General features: G+C 40.0%; 1 pseudogene; it reads right to left on the reverse strand.

The window, feature by feature from the left end:
• OR8S29P (olfactory receptor family 8 subfamily S member 29, pseudogene) lies at positions 448-1,408 on the reverse strand (annotated as a pseudogene).

Consider the following 10,142-nt stretch of genomic DNA (forward strand, 5'->3'; position numbering starts at 1 on the left):
TTCCCTGTAACTTTAACCTGAACTCATTATCCAATGGCCCTATGAACTTATGACCTTTGTCCTTCAAAGATTCAGGAAATTTTTTGCTTAGGAAAACTATAGCTTTCAGTGCCTTTTGCAAACTCAGCTATAAATTCTGATATCTAATTTACACCAAACTCACCTTAATACGCATATATGAGAACAAGTAGGAAATATTGATGAATATGTTCTAAGCAAATTTTCACAGTATCACATGAATATTTAATCAATGTTTTGCCTCTGAGAAGATTGAACTGAATGATCCACTATATAATAGATCTACGTTATTTTTTCTTTAGTCCTTTCTGATTAATTTTTCCAAATTTGACATTATGAGCAGCCAGAAAATTCCCAATGTCAGTGATGCGATATCTTGCTTTATGTATTTCTCTTACAATTACTTGTCATTATCTCTTTATTCTGCCTTCAAAAACATTGTAAATACTTGCCCGATGTTCTTTGCAGAGCTGTTTTAACTTCCTTGTTCCTCCAGCTGTAGATGGGATTCTGCCTGGGAATGACTACACTGTACAGCACGGAGAAGACCAGCTCCAGAGAGGATCCTGAGGTTGGCGTGAAATAACGGAGAAAACCTGAAGCATAGAACAAGATTACTGTGGTGAGGTGGGAGGAGCACGTAGAAAAAGCTTTGCTTCTGCCAGAGGTAGAGGTGATGCTCAAGATGCTGGAGACTATGCAGGCGTAAGAGAAGAAGATTGAGAGGGACGTTACAAGGCCATGTGGGATGAGGGACCAGAACATTACAATGAGGTTGGTGGAAACATCTGAGCAAGAGAGAAGGAAGAGCGAGGGCAGTTCACAACTATAGTGTGGAATGATATGGGTATCACAGAAGCCCATTTTCGCTGCCAGAGGGACATTGATGAGTGTGTTCAGAATGCCCAGGCTCCATGAACCCCACACAAGCAGTACATACCGCTGTTTACTCACCACCTGGCCACAGAGTAGTGGTTGGCAGATGGCAACATAGCGGTCATAGGCCATGACTGAGAGTAGATAGGCTTCAGTCCCTGCAGTGATAAACACAAGAAAACCCGAGCCAGATAGCTCTCTACTGAGATGGTTTTCTTTTTAGAAAGGAGGTTTTCCAACATCTTTGGCACAGTAACAGAAGAAAAACAGAGGTCTAAGGAGAGGTGACTCAGGAAGTAGTACATGGGGGTGTGAAGGTGAGAATCAGCCCTGATTACCAGCATCATTGTCATGTTTCCTGTCGAGGTCAGGAGGTAAACCAGCAGGAACAGCACAAAGAGCAGAGCCTGGATATGGGGATCACTAGACAGCCCAAGGAGGATAAATGCCATCATGGTGCTGTGGTTTCCCAAGGCCATTTACAGAGACTTGTCCCTAAATGTGATAAAGAAAAGCATGATAGTGAACTTTCTACTATCCTCCTCCAAGCAATTTTCATACTGCACTGATTGTCTTTTAATATCACAAGCATTCAGGAAATATGACTTCAACTTGGGTCAAGTTTTGTGTCAGTCTCATGGAACATAGAGAATAAGATTCATTGCTAATTTTTTAAAAGGCAGTAGTTCAAAAAAGAATACAAAAATAAAGGTAAATAATTGAAACACAGTGTGATTAACTGCAATGGGAACTCTGTGATTTAGAGAAAAGTTGGTGATATCATCTAATTTAAGGTAATGGAACACAATTGTTAAGGATAAGTATCATTTCTCTATGGACGCATGGAATGGAAGCACATTTACACTGAGGTAGCTGTGTAGACCTTCAAGGCCTACAAGACCTAGAATTGACACCCAAAAAAGATGTTCTTTTCATGATAGGAGACTGGAATGCAAAAGTAGGAAGTCAAGAGATACCTGGAGTAACAGGCAAGTTTGGCCTTGGAGTACAAAATGGAGCAGGGCATACGCTAACAGAGTTTTGCCGAGAGAAACACTGGTCAGAGCAAACATCCTCTTCTAACAATACAAGAGATGACTCTACACATGAAAATAACTGGATGGTCAATACCAAAATCAGATTGATTATATTCTTTGCAGCTGAAGTTGGAGAAGCTCTATATAATCAGCAGAAATAACACTGGAAGCTGACTATGGTTCAGATCACAAAATCCTTATTGTAAAATTCAGACTTATATTGAAGAAAGTAGGCAAAACCACTCAATCATTCAGGTATGACCTTAATCAAATCCCTAATGATTATACAGTGTATGTGACAAACATTCAAGGGATTAGATCTGATAGTGTCTGAAGAACTGTGAATGGAGGTTCATAACATTGTACAGGAGGTAGTGATCAAAACCATTCCCAAGAAAAAGAAATGCAAAAAGGCAAAGTGGTTGTCTGAGGTCTTACAAATAGCTGAGAAAGACGAGAAGTGAAAGGCAAAGGAGAAAAGGAAAGATATAACCATCTGAACGCAGAGTTCAAAAAATAGCAGGGAGAGATTAGAAAACCTTCCTATGTGAACAATGCAAAGAAATAGAGGAAAACAATAGAATGGGAAAGACTAGAGATCTCTTCAAGAAAATTAGAGATACCAAGGGAACATTTCATGCAAAGATGGGCACAATGAAGGACAGAAATGGTATGAACCTAACAGAGGCAGGAGATATTAAGAGGTGGCAAGAATACATTGAAGAACTACCCAAAAAAGATCTTAATGACTCAGATAACATGATGATGTGATTACCCACTTAGAGCCAGACATCCTGGAATGTGAAGTCAAGTAGGTCTTAGGAAGCATCATTATGAACAAAGCTAGTGGAGGTGATGGAATTCCAACTGAGCTATTTCAAATCCTAAACAATGATGCTGTGAAAGTGCTGCACTCAATATGCCAGCAAATTTGGAAAACTCAGCAGTGGCCACAGGACTGGAAAAGGTCAGTTTTCATTCCAATCCTAAAGAAGGGCAATGCCAAAGAATGTTCAAACTATTGCACAATTGCACTCATTTTACAAGCTAGCAAAATAATGCTCAAAATTCTCCAAGTTAGGCTTCAACAGTATGTGAACCAAGAACTCTCAGATGTTCAAGCTGGATTTAGAAAAGGCAGAGGAACCAGAGATAAATTTGCCAACATCTGTTGGATCATAGAAAAAGCAAGGGAATTCCAGAAAAACATCTACTTCTGCTTCATTGACTTGGCTAAAGCCTTTGACTCTGTGGGTCACAACAAACTGGAAAATTTTTAAAGAGATGGGAATACCAGACCACCTGACATGCCTCCTGAGAAACCTATATGCAGGTCAAGAAGCAAGTTAGAACCACATATGGAAAAATGGACTGGTTCCAAATTGGGAAAGGAGTACATCAAGGATATATATTGTCACCTGCTTATTTAACTTAAATGCAGAGTACATCATGCAAAAGACTGGGCTGGATGAAGCAGATACTGGAATCAAGATTTCCAGGAGAAATATCAGCAACCTCAGGTATGCAGATGACACCACTCTTAAGGCAGAAAGTGAAGAGGACCTAAAGAGCCTCTTGATGAAGGTGAAAGAGGAGAGTGAAAAACCTGGCTTAAAACGACTGCATTCTAGATGCTTGCAGTAACTCAACATTCAAAAAACTAGGGAGGGGGTTCAGGATTGGGAACACATGTACACCCATGGTGGATTCATGTTGATGTATGGGAAAACCAATACAATATTGTAAAATAAATAGCCTCTAATTAAAATAAATAAATTTAAATTAAAAAAAAAAAACCACTAAGAATGTGGCATCTGGTCCCATCACTTCATGACAAATAGATGGGGAAACAATGGAAATAGTGAGAGACTTTATTTTCTTGGGCTCCAAAATCACTGCAGATGGTGATGGCAGCCATGAAATTAAAGATGCTTGCTCCTTGGAAGAAAAGCTATGAGAAACTTAGCATATTAAAAAGCAGAGACATTACTTTGCCAACAAAAGTCTGTCTAGTCAAAGCTATGGTTTTTCCAATAGTCATGTATGGATGATGGACCATAAAGAAGGCTGAGTGCTGAAGAATTGATGCTTTGAAGTGTGGTGTTGGAGAAGATTCTTGAGAGTCCCTTTGACTGCAGAGAGATCTAGTCAGTCAATCCTAAAAGAAATAAGTACTGAATAGTCATTGGAAGGACTGATGCTGAAGCTGAAGTTTCAATACTTTAACTACCTGACGTGAAAAGCAGACTAATTAGGAAAGACCCTGATGCTGGGACAGATTGAAGGCAGGAGGAGAAGGGGATGACAAGGATGAGATGGTTGGATGGCCTCACTGATTCAATGGACATGAGTTTGAGCAAGCTCTGGGAGATGGTAAATGACAGGGAAGCCTGACATGCTGCAGTCCATGGGGTTGCAAAGAGTCAGACACCACTGACCAACTGAACAGCAACAATAAAGCTGTGTACCAGGAGGTTTAGCATTGAGAAGCAGCAAGATATGTTTGGTAAAACATGGACATTTCTTAATAGCTAGAGCTCAGAATATGGGTAAAAAAACCTAGTACAATGACTAAAGATATAGGCTCTTGCATTAGACTAGGATCAAATCCCAGCTTTGCCCTGTGCATGTCATATAATTTTCCTAGACTTCTGTTTCCTTGCTGAAAATTGGGGTAACAATAGATTACTCTGTTAGAGTTGTTATGAGAGTTAAATGTGATAACACATGAAGTGCGTTAAAAACTCTATATAGTATTACTCAATGTAATAATCATCATTATTATTTGTAATTATAATTTAGCCAACAAAAATAATATCCTCAGGTAGGATGATCCCCTTATCAGAGTTAAAGCTGTTCTTTCCACTTTTGATCCTCTTCCTTATCGAAGGGGGTGTAATAAAGCCATTTTAAAATCATTAAACGTAGCTGTTCTCCTTTTCCCATCTCCCAGCTGGAAGACAGTCTGGCATTTGGAATCACACTGATGTGTCCAAGTATCAGATAACTTGAAGTTACTGAGGACAGCATTGTTCAGGAGGAAAGGGCAGCCAGACTCAAGAAATGACAGGGAAAAGAGAACATGGACCCTTGGCTCCTGTCCTAAAATTACTTTGTGGAGTGGATGTGTTTTCCATGAAGCATCAGGCCTCCATTTGAATGAGGAAGAGGTGATTTAAAGGAGTACTGTGCCAGGGTCCATGGCGTAGACAACTCACTTGGGCACAGTAGTAAAGTAGGGACCCAAGTGGGCTTCCCTGGTGGTTCAGTGGTAAAGCATTTGCCTGAAAAGTAGGAAATGTTGGTTTGAGCCCTGGGTCGGGAAGATCCCCTAGAGAAGGAAATGGCTATGCTTTCTAGTATTCTTGCCTGGGAAATCCCATGGACAAAGGAGCCTGGCAGGCTACAGTCCATGGGATCACAAAGAGTTGGACATGACTGAGCAGGCACCCAGGGCAGGGTCCCATGTTCCTAGAACTTTGAGAGCTTGCCAGGACACCTAAATTCTTTTGGAATTACCAACTGTGGCTGTTTCCTGTGCCACAAGAAGAAATCCTTACTAAATAATATTTCTGTGCTCATTCTAAGGCTTCTTTTTAAAAATTTTATTTATTTTTTTACCATTTTTTTAATTGAAGTACAGTTAATTTAGTGTGTTGGTTTTGGGTATATAGTGATTCAATGATATTCAGTGATATATATATATATATATATTCAGATTCTTTTCTATTATAGGTTATTATAAGAAATTGAATATGGTTCCCTGTACTATACAATACATCCAGTAAAGAATTCATCTGCAGTGCAGGAGACTTGGGTTCAATTCCTGGGTTGGAAAGATCCCCTGGAAGAGGAAATGGCAACCCACTCCAGTATTCTTGTCTGGAAAATTCCATGGCAGAGGACCCTGGCGGATGTCAGTCTGTAGGGTCGCAAAGGGTCGGACATGATTGAGCATGCATGTACTGGAGTATTATACTGTAGGTCTTGTTGCTTATTTTATATATGATAGTGTGTATATGTTAATTCCCCTAAGAAGGCTTCCTAAGGAGGGAAATAGAGCAAGCATTCAGTCCTATATATCTCAATTGTGCAGATATTTGGATTTATCCTTTGACTTTCATCCTAATACACTTTTCTCAATATTCCAGTACCAAGACCTTTCTGTGTCCCTTGACCTGGTTTTTACTCACTCAGGTCTGATATACAGAAATACTCTGAACACTGGATGTTACCCGTGAGTTCCAGCTTTGGTCTGATGTGCTAGAATTGGATCTTTGGGTCACTTGTAGGACTTGTCATAGTGGCTAAGTCTATTTTTCTGTCCCTGGCCATTCCTTTACTGCCCTCTGCCCAATAAACTCATAACCCATCTAAGGGGGACTTTGAGTCCTTACTTTTCAGCTGTTCAGTCATGAACACATCCCAAGTCCTTTCCCAGTACCCAAATGTATGTTACCTGTACATCTGCTTCAGAAGACAGTCTGTTCCCCAGTGTGGCTGCAGGGCTTATGTTTGATTCACCTGCTAAGAATGAAAATAATCTGGAGAAAATATTTGCTTTACATCTGGCTTTATGACTGACGGTATAAAATTCTACTGATAATGTTTTCTTGTATTCTTCATCATTAAAGTGAAATAATATAGGGCAATTCTCTCAGATTGTCCAAGACACCATCATCCTGCCACCTCTTCATTTGTACCTGTTTTTCTAAATGGTTAGTCTCAACCATTTATAGAATACACGGTCTAATTGATCCTCAGCTGTGCTTAGGTAGTCGGAGTTTGACTCCCAGGCATCAGTTGCCCAGAGGATGGCTGAAGCAGAGCCAGTTATTCCCTGTGGTGAGAACTTGAGGTAAGACTTTGTAGTCAGTAGTGCCAATGGGACTCCCTTAAATGTGGCATTTGGAATTTCTAAGTTGAAGCAATGACCAGAACTATAAAATGTGAACTCTTGCTAAGGAATTTCATAGGAAAAGAGGAGGCAGAGGGTATTTAACTATTTTCCTTATAAAAATATTTTTCAGTTGACACTATGTATACATGTATGTGGGCCTCCCAAGAGGCACTAGTGGTAAAGAACCAGACTGCCAATGAAGGCGATGGAACAGACATGGTTCAATTCCTGGGTCAGGGAGATCCCCTAAAGGAGGGCTTGGCAACTCACTCCAGTATTCTTGCCTGGAGAAGCCCAAGGACAGAGGAGCCTGGTGGGCTATGGCCCATAGGGTTGCAAAGAGTCAGACACGGCTGAAGTGACTTAGCACAGGTGCATGTGTGTGTGTGTGTGTGTGTGTGTGTGTGTGTATGTGCGCGCGCGCGCACATGCTCAGTCATATCTAACTCTTTGCAACCCCATGCACCGTAGCCCACCAGGCTCATCTGTTCATGGGATTTTTCAGACAAGAATACTGGATACAGGATGCTTGGGGCTGGTGCACTGGGATGACCCAAAGGGATGGTACGGGGAGGGAGGTGGGAGCGGGGTTCAAGATGGGGAACACGTGTACTCCTGTGGCAGATTCATGTTGATGTATGGCAAAACCAATACAATATTGTAAAGTAAAATAATAATAATAAATAAATGATAAATGGTTAAAAAAAAAGAAAGAATACTGGAGTAGGTTGCCATTTCCTACTCCAAAGTACATGTGAGTTGAAGATAAAATGAGTAGAAAATTATGACAAACTTAAAGGAGAAAAACTCAGTAACCAGTCATTTGCTTAAACTACCCAGTAAACTTTTTGTAGTATGATGAATCTATATATCCTCAGGCCTTGCAATAGCTGTAGGACAATTTCAAGGCTTAGTGATTAAGATTTTATTTAAAGAAGTATTTACTTGTTGAATGGATCATGCATTGAGTCATAATAGACTATGATGTGTTGTAATGTTATCATTCAGACTGCAGTGTTTCCTAGTGATTTTCACTCTCCCTCTGTCAGTTTTGTATATAAGCTTAAGAAATAGACGGCTTCCCAGGTGACTCAGTTGTAAAGAATCTGCCTGCAATGCAGGAGATGCAGGTTCTATCTGTGGGTCAGGAAGATCCCCTTGAGAAGGAAATGGCAACCTATTCCACCCAGTATTCTTGCCTGGAAAATCCCATGGACAGAGGAGCCTGGCAGGCTGCAGTCCATGGGGTTTCAGAGTCAGACACATGTGACTGAACACAGCACATTGCACCATTAGCTGCTACAGTGTGAAAAAGGACATCAATTCTCCAAATGTCTCAGCTTATTAAGCAAAAAAAAAAATATTTAATTGAAAACCATACAGCTGTTGAAGATACTTGGCTCTGGCAATTCTGTGTATAGGCATGAAAAACATCATTTCTAATCTTTTTTATCTCATCTCTTAAATTTGTCCATGATCATCCCCAAATTAGTATTATGATAACCTCTATGCTTTTTAACACTGAAAACATACTAACTCCTCTAGGAATTCTGCTACATGATGTCTGTTGTATTTTGCAGGGAAATCAGAAAGCAATGATCAGGAACCCAAAATAAACCTTGAGGTGTTATGCTGATTTTGTGGCAGAAGGTACCAAGGTCGAGTAAAAGTGTAGACAGGAAATGAGAAGTGAGAGATGTACATCTCGAGGTGACATCACATTGGGCCAAATGTGTTGAAGAGAGGAGGTACTTGAGTAGAGGGCCTTGCTTTTATCAGCTTGTAGCCAAAGTTGGGAAAGTTCGCCCTTTGCTTGGTTCCAATTAAGTTAAGTGGGATCCATTAGCACTGTCCGCACCCTGTTTTATAGTAATTATTAGTCAGTACCAGAGTACAAGAGAACAGTGAACCTCAGCCCTTATTAAGAAGCGTTGGAATAGGAGTGCAAGTCTCCTCTAAGTCTACCTGTAATATTCATATATGGCTTATGGAAAACATTGGACAGCTGACTATTGACTTGAATTTTTAAGTGCTTCTATCCACAACCTTGGCTATGCCAGATATGGGGATAGTTCAGCAGTTTAAAGGTCAATGCTTTGCTTAAAGTGACTTGGTTTTTTTATACCTCATTCTGGAAAGCAGGTCAGATACAGTTCCTCTTCCTGCAAGATGGACTCCATTATTCAATCACTGCCCTTCTATAAGGGTACCTGAATTATGCATCGTACTCACTGTCAAAACCTGATGAGATTTAGATATGACCACTTCCAAAAGTAAGTTGATTCATGACATTGATAATATTCTCAATATTATTATCAATATAATAATAATATTATTATCAATATTATTGCTAATAAAATTTCCTCTTTGGGAAAGGAAGCCAAGAGAATTTGGAAATTACCATGTGAAAGAATAGCCAAGGATGACTGATTTAGGGCTGAAACAAATCAAATATTTGGGGATATCCTAAGTTGAGGCCTCTAGTTACATTTCATAAATAGTAAGGAATGAATTACTATCTGTAGTGGGTCCTACTAACAAGAACAGGGACAAGGTCTTGTGGAGCTATAGGTTCTAGTGGACACATACCACATTTGTGTATCCTGTCATCTCTCATAGAGTTAACTAGAGAAAAAGACTATATATGAATAAACTGGAACAAAGGGTATCTTTGAGGATATTCAAAGGGTAATAATACAAGCTGCACCTCTGTTACTATATAATACTAATGGACCAATGATTTTATACATGTCTACTATTAACATTCAGGTAGACTGAAGTTATTAGCAAAAGTCTGATTCTGCCACCCAACGGCAGTTAGTGGTGTTTTGAATTAGAAAATTATGCTGTGACTAAGTACAACCCACTTCACACACAGCTCCTAGCATGCTTTTAAGCTCTGGTGGAAACAACCCATTTGGCTGAAGGACAACCAGTTACCAAGATATGAGTTATTTAAGGAAGACATTCATATAAGGAGAGCACTGTACAACAAAATTCCTTGAAAAAATGTAAATGCTATACTTAGGAATATGCTGAGATAGAGTGAGTGTACCTTATTTGTTGCTGAAACTCAGCCTCTGTTCACCGGTGGCAAATAGAAATGGAGACAGAGTTCTGGGTGAAGTAGAAAAGAGTAGCTTTTATTGCTTTGCCCGGGAAAAGGGCTGCAGTGGGCTAATTCCCTGAAGAGCATCTGACCCACCCTGGAGGAGGTAGTGAATAGTTTTATAATGTCCAGGGAGCAAAGCGTGATCAGCTCGTGGTCAGTTCTGGGATTGGTTGGCATCAAGGTGAAGTTTCAAGCATCA

The sequence above is a fragment of the Bos taurus genome, chromosome 5, assembly GCF_002263795.3.
Source record: "Bos taurus isolate L1 Dominette 01449 registration number 42190680 breed Hereford chromosome 5, ARS-UCD2.0, whole genome shotgun sequence".
In the NCBI taxonomy this organism is placed as follows: domain Eukaryota; kingdom Metazoa; phylum Chordata; class Mammalia; order Artiodactyla; family Bovidae; genus Bos; species Bos taurus.